Here is a 12,499-nt window from a genome sequence, read left to right as displayed (position 1 = left end):
GGCTATGAGCTTAGGAGTCGGGGGTGGGGGGAATGTTGTAGTTGAAATACAATTAGCCTTTGCATATGTTAGTTATAGGAGCAATGGGATTAATCTTGTAAGGATTTAAAGGTCTGCGTATGCCTGTTACGCCAGTTGTGAAGCTGTGTAGAAACTGGGAACATTCCACAGGTAAAGAATCTGCTGTAATCCCTCTTTTTAATAATGTGCCTGTTTTAGAGATGTACAGGCCCAGAAGATAAATGGAAAAATTCTAAAAATAGATTTGGGATGAAAGCTCTTAAAAATTCTTATACAATGGATTCTCTTTGGGAATTACAGCCCCCCCCCCAAGTCAAGGTGTCAATTTGCTCACAATCTGAAGGATAAACATTTTATTTACACCTGAGATAATTCCTATAGATGCTATAGATATGTAGAACACAATTTCAAATATACATCTATTATTTAAATGTGACTAGTGGTCCATAATTTTCTAATCACCAGCATGGTATAGTGGTTAAAGTGTTGGACTAGGATCTGGAAGACCTAGGATCAAATCCATGGAAGCTTGCTGGGCGACCTTGAACCAGTCACAGTCTCAGCCTAACCTACCTCGTCAGGTTGTTGCTATGAGGATAAAATGGAGAATGAGATAACAGTGTTGTAAGCCATTTTAGGTCCCCATTGGGGAGAAAAAACCCGCATATAAGCAAATTTTAAGTATTGCTATAATGTGTATGAATATAATATAGTATTGAAGTGTTTCAGTATTATTATAAACTTTAACTCAATATCCAAGTATGCTATGGCTGTGACTATATGAGACTGTTTCTGTCCAAGTAATACTTTATTTATTTATGCCTGTGGGGTTCCTGAGAATATTGAGGCCATTAACGCATGACCGATTTGTCCGGGGAAACTCCCGGACGTGCAGCGAATTGTCCTTGTCAACACGCATGGCCGTCTCTGGCTTGCGCGTTCGAGGCGGCCCATCCCAGGCCTTCTCCGAGTTTTTAGGTTGCTGTGATTTAGGTTGCGACTTAAAACTGAAGCCCCGCTACAAATCGGAGAGCTTACTGGTGCGCACAGCTTCCGGGTCGACTCCCTGCCGCTTCCGCCCACCTCCTCGCTGCTGGAAGAGTGCCTGTGAGGGAGGAGGAGGAGGCGGAGAGAGAGAGAGAGGCCACCGCCAGAGCAGCCACAATGAGAGGCGAGGTGAGGCCAAACGGAGGGCTGAGAGAAGGGGCAGTGGCTGCTTCCCCGGTTCCCGCCGCCTCCACCCGCCGCTGGCTTCCCTCCTGCTCTGCCTGGGGGACGGCAGGGTGGCAGCTTAGCCAGTCCACCCGCCGCCGGCTCCCCCCCCCCCCGCTGTGCCCAGGGATGGCAGGAGAAAGGCCGCTGTTTTGCCAGTCCCTGGCAGCAGCAGCAGCCTCGGCTCGCTGCCAGCCTCCCTTCTCCTCCACCCGGGGACGGCAAGGTGGAGGAGAGAAGAGCGACGGCGGCTCCCACTGAGCGCTCCTTTGGGCCGTGCGTGTGATTTCCCGCTTTAAAAAGGTTCCCGCTTTAAAAAAGTGTGCACCTTTACCGGCACAAAGGAGCCATGCGTTAATGGCCGGAGTGTCAGTTTTCAGAAATCTCAGGAGATGCTGGGAAAAGGGGGAGATAAAAAAGGTCTGCTCTTGGTTTCTTTGTAGTATCAACACCAATGCACGTATCTCTTTTGACTTTTGTGATTCATTGTAGATTACATAATAATTCTACCTCATTTGGGAAAAAGAATTTGACCTCCTTTTTTTCTTTTTTTATGTACGGAAAATTTGCCTTTCTAAAAATAAGTCACAAAATAATAATTTTTTTTTTTAATCCCAGAAAGATTTGATTGATTATTTAGAAATGCGTACGTTCGATTTCTCCAGCTGGAAATTATTTACAAAAAAGTTAATTTTAATTGGTACCTTATGTGTAGTTATTCTGAGAAGAACAGATAAAAACGCTCATAATTAGTAAGATTATTGATGCTTTTCTACGTCCACAACAAATGAGGTTAATTAACAGGGAAACACGAAAAGGTGTATTTGCTACATCTGAAGGTATTTCTTTCATTTTCTTCATGTTAGAATTTTTTTTTTAATTCTGTTGAGTTGTGTCTTCTGCATGACTAGCAAAGATATTTTTAAATTCTTCCATTGTACTATTTGTTGGTTACAGGAAGAGGATAATTCTGTCCATGGATAAAATTTATTAGGTGCACTGTCAATTGTAATCCAAGATTACAGAAAACAAGATGTTAATTTCCACACACAATCTATGTACATTTCACCTAGGGAGTGCTATTGTTTCAGAACCTTACAACAATAAAAAATAATAATGATTGTGCAATCCTCACAGGAGCTACCAATAAAAGATGTAATAGGGGATTTAGGAATCTGGAAATGGCCCACTAATTTATGTGAATCTGTTTTATTTCAGCTAGAAAGGCAAGGCTCTGTTGTGTCTCCACTGCATATTGCAGAGCGCAGGCTGTCTATAGAAAACCAGGTGGCTGCATATGGATAGTCCCTTGATATCATTCACTTGCTGTGTAATCTTATTATGCAAAGTTCTAATCTTCACCTAGAATGAATGCCTCTGGGTCAGAATATAGTCATATCGGGGTTTTTAAGGTCATGTTTTGTGATCCTTAGCTTATTTTTCTAAGTAGGGCTGGGATTTAAAGGGTATTCCCCAGACACTAGCAGAGATAGACAGCAAAACCTGCTGCCTTTTTGGAAGACAAGACCAACATGAGGTCCCTGGTAGGATTAAACTTGATTTGTAGCTGTAGGATTTTTTAACAGATGTATTATTGGACAGGGAATAGGGGCCACCAGCACAGTGAAATTGGATCACGATTGGCATTCTCGGGGAGTCTGCTGGCTGCTAAAATAGCAGCTGCATGTGGATTTGACTTCTTTCAGGTGAAGCGCCTTCCAGTCATTTGGAAAGGATGGGATGAAAAGGAACCTTGGTGATAATTTTGATGTCTGCAAGATTTAGTACCAGTGTAATGGGATTATCGCTAACACCTTCACTGCAGAAAAAGCCACCTGGCGCTATAACTGGCAGCAACTGTGAACTAATCCTTTCCCATCTCTTGGATGTCATTCAGAAAGCTCGCAGCAATTTCTATCCTGCTCGCTGTGATTAATTTTATTTTAAAAAAATACCCAAAATAATGAAAAGATAGTTTTATTTATATTTTCTTCTTATTGAACGTACATGGTACTCCACAAATCTAACCATGTAATATATTTCTTCATTAATTCTTATAGTGGCATGAAGACTAAACAAGAAGTTATGAAATAATACTTATTTAGCTTCAATTCGGGGTGTGTGTGGAAATCACAGGCAAAAAAAAAAATCTTTGCACACAGAATTTGCCATTCTACACAGGCTTGATTCAGGGAACCACAACACTTCTTCTGGGAGGACAGAACTGGTGTACCATTCATACCGTTATACAACTTAGCACAATGTTGTGTACTTACATGAATGCAGAGAGAATGTTACATCTTGACCTAAGGTTTGTCCACCCATGGTTATGTGTGAGAAAGTTGTTCAATAAGTACATAAAGCTACCTGCTTGTAGCTGTGGTCATTTGTTTTTTTCAAGCATATTGCTGTAACATTTATATCTGCTGAAATCACTGCAAACAAGTATACTGTGTGACTAATCTGATTCTGCAAGGTGCTTAAATACTTTTCTCTTTATAATTAATTAAATGCCGTTTTAAGTTCTATGTGAGAAATATTTTTTTTCAGGGAAATGTTGGTAATATAATGTAAAAATTGTCACGGGCTGTTGCTGTACTTGATTAATCCAGGATTTATCCAAAATTTAGGAACTATTTGTAGCTTCAATAGGTTCCATTAAAAGGATTGCTGAAATACAAAATAAGTATGTTTGCCTCCCCCTTTTTTGCACTTCTGAATGTGTTTGTTGGTGTGGTGTAGTGGTTAGAACGGGGGGCTAGCATCTGGGAGACCCAGGGTTGAATCCCTAATCTGCCACGGGAGCTTGATGATTGACCTTGGGCCAGTCACACACTCTCAGTTTAATCTACCTCAGAGGGTTGTTATGAGGATAAAATGGAGAGGCGAGTGAGGTAAGGGGCTTTGGCTCCCCATTAGGGAGAAAGGCAAGGTATAGATTAAGTAAATAATAATAAATTATAAAATCAATTACTGTGCACTGCCCCGTCTTACTGAAAAGAATTTGATTAGGAAGTGACGTTATTACGTCCATCTGTACTCTCTGGTGCTCTTGTTACATTGTATACTAGCAATGAATGTCTTTTAGAGGACATAAAGGAGAAACTTCAGTATAAAACATAAAAGGTAATTGATAGAAGTGGTTTTAATGTGCAGGACTCTAATGCAGGGTTCCCCAACCTTTTTTGAGCCTGTGGGATCTCTCTCTGGCTGAAAATTAACTTCAACCCTAATGGTCTTCTCCCACTGATCCTATGTGACTCTTTTAGATCCAGATGGGTGACAGCCATAGATGTCAAATTAAACAACTTGGGTTTTACACCCCTAGCTTTACTTCAGTTAGGGTGGGAACAAGCTAAGTTAATTATATCCCAAAGGATCAAATACATCGAGAGACAAACAGATCTAGCAAGGGCGCCTCTATTCACTGCACCCCTCCATACTAAATACATCCTAGCACCAGCTGCCTATCTCCACTATTTAGAGATAAATAATTATAGAAGGGCCTTTACCCTGGCCAGATGTGCAGCCGTACCATCTGCTTTGCTTGAGGGGAAATATAAGAAGACACCCTGAGAAGAGATTCTGCCCCTTCTAATCAGGGGACTTAGAAACTGTTGAGCATGCCCTCCTGAACTGCAATTTCTATACATTATCCCGTTCGAAGTTTATTGAGCCCCTCTTATCGAGATTGAGACCTGACAGGGCAGGTGAAAGGTTTGTGATGCTCCTACTAGGGGTAATCCTTTAACCACTCTTCTGGTAGCGAAATTTTGTTTAGCAGCAATGAAAATTCGTTGCCTTGGGACAGTGCAATTGACAGATGTGTCCCAGTTGTAATTCTTTTTTTTAAAATGTTTAAAAATGTTTTAAGACTCGGACTGTAATTCTTTGATTGTAAGAATCTATTAGTCCATGCTTTCCGTTTTATCATGTTTTGACTGGCTAAGTGCCGCAAAGAAATTATCTATCTATCTGAGCCTGTGGGCACCTTTGCGATTTTGAGACGGGTGCTACGAAAAAAATGGCTGCCACAGAAGGTGAAGCGAAAACCTCAAATGGCTTCTGCAAGAGGGGAACCAAACAAAATATGTCTCTCCTCACATCTCCTGGGAAGAAGGCAGGAATGGAACCACACACTGGCTAAGGAAATCCCCGGTGCTTACCAGTTTTCCAGATCCTCCAGTGGAAAACCCTTTCGTTTCAACGAGGGCAGCCAAAAACCAACCCTGTCTTACAGCGGCCCCACCTACTTTCTGAAAAGCTCAGCAAATGCTAAGGGAAGTACTGGCAGGCCCCAAGGGGGGAACTCTGCTCTAATTGTTCGCTGTTCTAAGTATTCATTTAATTATTCTAATTATTTGCTGTTCTAATTATTCATTTAGAAATGTATAAATTAATCTGCTGATTTGTCAAGGTGTAGTGGTTAAGAGCAGTGGTTTGGAGCAGTGGACTCTGATCTGGTGAACCGGGTTGGTTTCCCCACTCCTACACATAAACCCAGCTGAGTGACCATGGGCTAGTCACAGGTCTCTTAGAGTTCTCTCAGCCTCACCTACTTTACAGGGTGTCTGTTGTGGGGAGGGGAAGGGATTGTAAGCCAGTTTGATTCTTCCTTAAGTAGTAGAGAGGATCGGTATATAAAAACCAGCACTCCATCTTCACGTATGTACATAGGCACCATCAAGTTGTAACTGACTTATGGTGATTCCAGCAAGGAGTTTTCAAAGCAGGTGAGAAACAGGTGGTTTGCCATTGCTTTCCTCTTTAGAGTCTTCCTTGGTGGTCTTCCATCCAAGGGCCAACCCTGCTTAGCTTTTGAGATTGGGCTGTACCATACCATTTCACATATCAGGCCTTTCGATTCTAACAGCAAAATCAAATTTTTCACATCCTTTGCCCCCTCCGTTTCCATGCTTTTATCTGCTTGTAACCACCCCCTTCCCTATCTTCTTTCAGTCCTTATCTGTTTGCCTAGTGAAATTTGACCAGGTGGCTTGGTCTCCCCTATTGTTCCCAGGAATATCATTTTCTCTCTCCCCCACACCTTTTTTTTTTTAGAACAGTTGACAGTAAATCAGTCTTCTCTTTAATTTTCCTGTATAAAGGCCTATAGAAAATCTAGCAGAATTATTTTATGTTCAATCACCCTCCCTCCATCTTCTGTTTCTAATGGAAAGTCCCAAGGACCCTGGAAGGGCTTTGTTCTCTTCAAAAGGACTTTGTTCTCTTCAAAAGAAAGGAGCAAAAGTTGTGCTATAGTTGTGACTATAACAGTAGATGGTATCTATCTTTATTCACTCCAAGGGCTAATGAATAGGTTAAAAACACAAAACAAAGCCAGAAAACAGTAACACATCAGACCATGATAAAGTGTAAAACAATCCTTAAAATGCCTTGTATGATTTAAAACGATTTTTAAAACCTTTTACATCTTTGAAAGAAGTCGATTTAGGTTGATTTAATATTAAATAAAATGACCTTACAGATAACGAATTCCTCACCATTGCATACCCCCACCCCCCACCTCCACTGCGATTTTGGTGGATGGGAGTACATGAATCTGTGCCTGAGAACTTCAGCTTTTGAATACTAACCCTAGTTTTTACAGTTGTGATTAAAAAGGCACTTCCTTCCATATTTATATTTCAGTTCTCTGTGGCCCAGAGCGATCCCAGTTTTCATGTCAACCTTTTTTTTTTAAATAGTGCTGTTTAATATAATGAAGGGATGCTTGGGCAGTTCATTCCAGCTGGGCTGGAAGCAGCCATTTCCCCCACTTCAATAACTAGTTGTAGTCCAAAAGAGAGCTTGGTTGAATGCATGAGAAAAAGATCTCGGAGAGAATTTTTCTAACAGGATGGGACATCTACAGAGATAGATCCGCTCATTATCCAGAAAAGTGAAAGCCTGTATGTTAGATGCAGCTGTGTGTCTCTTCTCTCTGATGTTTTTGGCCTTTTTCAAATGGAAAACAATCTCCAATTCTCCAAGTTTCAGCTGAGGAATGGCAGGGAATGACAGCTACTTAATCTGTCCCTTTCTGATTGTATTTTGCTCAAAATAGTTGCCTCAGCTGCTTTTTACCCCAGAAAGGACAAGATAATTTTTCACCCTGGTGTAATAAAGCAGCTTAGGGAAGGTCAATTTTGAGTTTTTTTAAAAAAAGGCCAGAAGGGAACAGAACTAAACTGCTGTCCCCCTCCCCCCATCTCAGCAATTCTTTAGCCAAAACTTTCAGTCTCAGAGGCTGCTTTTCATTTTCTAGGAGAAAATTACAATTCTCCCTATGAAGCGAAGTAAGCATTGGGGTCCTACAAGGATCAAAATTGGGACCAGTGCTATTTAATGTGTTCATAAATGATTTGGAATTGGGGGGGTGAACAGTTCAATGGCCAAGTTTGCAGATACCAAATTATTCAGGATAGTGAAAACCAAGCCAGATTGTGAGGAGTTCCAGGAAGACCTCTTTAAATTGGACAAGCAACCTCATGGTAAGCAGTGCCGGTAAGTGTAAGGTTATGCACATCAGAACAAAATGTCCAGACATTAAATATACATTGGTGAAGTCCGAACTGGTGAAGACGGAGAGGGAAGGAAATCTTGGAGCTGTAGTAGACAGCTGAAAATATCACCGTGTGCTATCTTGCTGAAAAAGGCAATCTCCATGCTGGGAATTATTAGGAAAGGAACTGAACATTGAACAGCCAATATTTTAATGCCCTGGATAGATCTATGGTGGGATCTCTTCTGGAATTCTGCATAGCATTCTGGTTGCTAGGCTTCAAAATTTGTTTTATTTGTTTTCTTCATTTATACACTGTTTTTCTCCCCAGTGAGGGCCCAAAGTGGCTTGCATTGTTCTTCTCTCCTCCATTTTATCTACAAAATGAGCGTGCAAAGTAGGCAGGCAGCCCATTCCAGAGTGCCACTACGCTTCCTCCAAAGGAGGATTCAGCCCCCCCTCCCCAATGAAGGAAAAACCCTGCCCTTACCTTTGAAGCCTGTGGAATTGCTCCATTGGGTTCCACGGGGATATACCACCTAAAAAGGTGGAGTATCTGGAGGTAAGGTCCCCAGTCCAAAAGGGCTTAGGTGGCTCCTCCCCTAGACCGGCCTGGGAATGCCCCAGGAATGCCCCCTGGGAGAACGATGTACAGATGTGCGCTATCAGGACACTGGCACAAGGCTGTGCCGATGTCCCTGGGCCGCGCTGCCACAGCAGCGCTGGGAGGATGGCATGCGCGTCCCAACACCGGCATCTGTGCCACTCTGGATGGCATAAGTGGCTCAGGTGCTGGGGGCCTGGATGCCAGCGCCAGCTCCTGTGCTCCTCCTAAGCACTTTCAGCCCTCAAGGTGAGGGATGGTATGTAAGAGTGTGATTAGCCCAAGGTCAGCCAGCAAGTAGAGGGGGGGGGGTGGATTTTAATCTTGGTCTCCCAGATCCTAGTCCTATACTCTAACCACTATACAACACTGGGTATTATAAAAAGAGATTGCAGAGTTGGAAAAAGTATAGAAGAGGGCAACCAAGATGAGGAAAGAATAAAGAATCTTGAACTTTTCAGTTTATAAGAAAGATGACTAAGATGAGACTTGATCGAGTTTTATAAAATTGTTTGGTCCTGAGCAATATCTGAAGCAGTGATAGCATTTTCCTTTGTCTTCTGTTGGTTATCCTTAGTGTATCTTTTCTCAGCATTGCTCAAATGAAATATTTATATAATGTTGTATATAGCACCTAACATTCGTATGTATATGTTTTCCCATGCAATTCCTACCTGATTTCGGTCTCTTCAGTTGTCTTGATATTGTGTTGGAATAACATCCAATATGATTAAGTAATTTCTTTTGGGCTCAAATTGCTTTCTAGCTGAAGAGGCCTTTCTGGCAATTACTTTAGGAGAAACACTGTAACTCTGCTTCCTGCGAGATCTTTTTTTTTTTTTTTTTTTTTGTGGTCATTAATTCACACCTGTCACATGACACTGATCTACAGACCTCAATCTTGCTTGTATCACCTGCAGAAAATGTTTTAAATTCACAGCATTTTGCCCTCTGACATCAAGGGTTTATCCCATACTCTTATAATTTCCTGGGTTGATTAAAGCACTGCACTTTTTCTTAGACTCCTGAATAAACTGTGGTTGAAAGTGTAATTAGCTCAAAATACAGCTGTTGCAATTTCGGGTTACGTGTGCTCCTTAGCCCATTCCTGACCCGAATGCATCAAGTAGGAAAATAATTGACTAAAGTTTACTGATTATATATGCCATTTTTAGCAAATGCATCATCTTACAGAAATAGTTTTACTAGCATTGCTAGTTGATAGCAAGTTGATACATCTTTCGTTGGTTCATACATAGCAGGCTGGATCCAGTGAACCACAAGTAATGTTCTGCTGGTAGAAGGGTGCTTTCCTGGCTCACTTTCATTGTTGCTGCCCCTTGCGCCTCTCAAAAAAACCACCTCACAGGTCTCTGCGGGTTCTTGGATACTCTGGCGCCAGTGTGAGAGGCTTCGGGTTGCAGGAGAAGGGCCTTTTGCTGACACACGTGGACCTTTTGGAACTAAGCTCATATTCTGAAGACTTCGGGGGCATGTGAAAATTGCTTTTAGAACAGGAAGAAAATAGTTATTTTTTTGAAAAACAAAACAAAAACAAGACCAAGTTTAACTTTAAAAAATGTTTATACCAAACTTTGTAATTTGTCTCATTTATGAGGAACTTTTAATATTTTTCCTTCAACATGTCAGAAATGGTAACAAGTAGAGATCAGAATATTAGGTGGCTGGGCAAGACAGTAGAGAGATAAAGAATATTCTGTTCGCAACCTTGCCAATGTGTATAGCTTCTGTTGTCATCTAAGGACTTTTTCATGTGGTTTTTTTTTTGTCAGTTTTGGCATCATACTGGTTCAGTTTAGAAGAAGAATAAGAAGAATTGGTTTTTATACCCTGCTTTTCTCTACTGTAAGGAGTCTCAAAGCGGCTTACAATCTTCCCTTCCCTTTCCCCCTCCCACAACAGACACCCTGTGAGGTAGGTGGGGCTGAGTTCTGAGAGAACTGTGACTAGCCCAAGGTCACCCAGCAGGCTGAATGTGTAGGAGTGGGGAAACCAACTTGGTTCACCAGATTAGAGTCTGCCGCTCTTAACCACCACACCACATTTTTGTGCCTTTACCTTTCACTTTGAGCGTTTTATTTCCCTGGTTTCCCCCCCGGTTCTTTTGAGACTACTTTTACTCTAATGTTTTTCTGGAAGCCGATTTTAAGTTGGCTTTTTTCCTCATGCGTTGTTTTCTGTAGGTTTTCTTTGTCCCACCCACTCCCACCCACCTTTAAAAAAAGAGGAGGTGACACCACTGATGACAGCCACACCCTCCCTTGAAAATCCTCATGATTGAAGGCACATCCAGAAGAAAATAGATTCCACAACTGTGAAAATGCAAAAGGGAGGGCAGACTTGAGAAACAACTGTGCCCAAACTGATTTCAATGCTTATAGATAGACTCCCAAGAAAATCAGGAGTAAAGCTGTTACCGCACTAGGTATTCCCAGCAATGTATCAAGAGTTTGGAAATGTTTTTTGAAAAAATCGCTTTAAAAGGGTTTTTGGATGCCATGGCTAAAAAATGGTTGGAAGACGTCTTCACAGCTAAAGGGGCCAAACAAAGTGTGAACAGTACTTTTTATAACAATTTCAAACTCTTAATACATCGGTGGGAATACATAGAAAGTGCGAACAGTATTTTTTATAACATTTTCACTCTTAATACATTGCTGGGAATACCTAGTGCGGTAACAGCCTAAGTCAGTGTGGGAAAGTTCTAATATTCATATTTAAGTTCCCTCCCAGGGCCAATTGATGCATTTAACATTTAAAAACAAGTATTTTCTTCACTCCTAGAGGCTTATTAGCATGAAAGGGCTTCTGAAAAAGATACAATCTTTATCAGTCATAAAATGATTTTGAGCTCCCAACGTGATGAGGCCACAAATAAGGCAAATACTGATTTTAGTGTGTTAGGTATGGCAACTTCCGGTAGGGCAGTGGTTCCCAAAGTGGGCAGTACCACCCCCTGAGGCGGTGGGATTACCTAGGGGGGCACTAAGAGGCAAGGGGGCAGCAAGGGGGTGCTAGAGGTGGGTCCCTTCAACTGTATTGTTGGATAGGGTAGGGGATAGGAACCAAGGGGGCAGTGGCCCGAAAAGTTTGAGAACCATTGCTGTAGGGTTAGAGAAGTATATTCTTATAAAGGAAATTGCTACTCTGCATTTCTTCTTACGCTCTTGGTAGTGTACCTTTCAAAAGAGGGTAAATTAAGCCTCTAGCCAGGAATACAGAATACCGTACCTTAATTTTATCAGCTAAGTCTGGGTGGGCCTGATAGCGATGCTTGTTTTATTGCATATTTACAGACTGTGTTGTCTGCTTCTCAAGACCACATCAGGTGATTTACAGGGGGGGTGGGCATTAAAAGCTTCAACACAAAACCCTGATAGTATCAATAATAATAGAAGAGGCAATTAAAACTATTTGGATGACAGAATAGATCAAGCTGAGAATCCCCCGATAAAAGCTTGGAAAAAATCAACATGCAAAACTAACAAATGAAGGAAGGTATTTGGAGGAAGCCTTGGGTAGCTTTGCCAGTTTAGTGTATGCCTTGAGGGTCTTGGTGGAAGGAAAGTCAAGATTCTAAGGAAAGGGGGACAAGTTGCTTCCAGTGCTTCTACCTAACATTGTTTTCAGTTCCCCACAACCACAAGGATCAGCCAGCATGGGTGTAGTGTTTAAGAGTGGTGTTTTGGAGTGGAGCACTCTGATCTGGAGATCCGGGTTTGATTCCCCACGCCTCCACATGAGCTAATCTGGTGAACTGGATTTGTTTCTGTCAAGATTACAAGTCTGTCAGATAGTTTGACAGGTGCAGGATAGATCAGTGAGATCTAAGGATGATGTAATCAGCCTGGAAAGTACCTGGGGAGCTAGAGAAAGCTGGCCTGATCCAGTTAGAGCCAGGTGGCTGATGCAATGCAGTAGCAATACCAGGATAATTGGATATCTACTGTGATTGGTGGCTGCGTCCACCAGGTGTATATAATGAAGTGAAACCGCAGTTCTATGCGGGATGTTATGAGCGGAGAGTATGAAAGGAGGATCGGTATATATTTCTGCACTGTAAAATAAACTACACTTTTTCTATGTGGCCGTGGACTTTCTGATGGGTATCCTGGACAAGACTGCTAATCCGCTTG

This window comes from Euleptes europaea, chromosome 6 (assembly GCF_029931775.1).
Source record: "Euleptes europaea isolate rEulEur1 chromosome 6, rEulEur1.hap1, whole genome shotgun sequence".
Taxonomy (NCBI): Eukaryota; Metazoa; Chordata; class Lepidosauria; order Squamata; family Sphaerodactylidae; genus Euleptes; species Euleptes europaea.
This window is presented reverse-complemented; position numbering follows the sequence as displayed.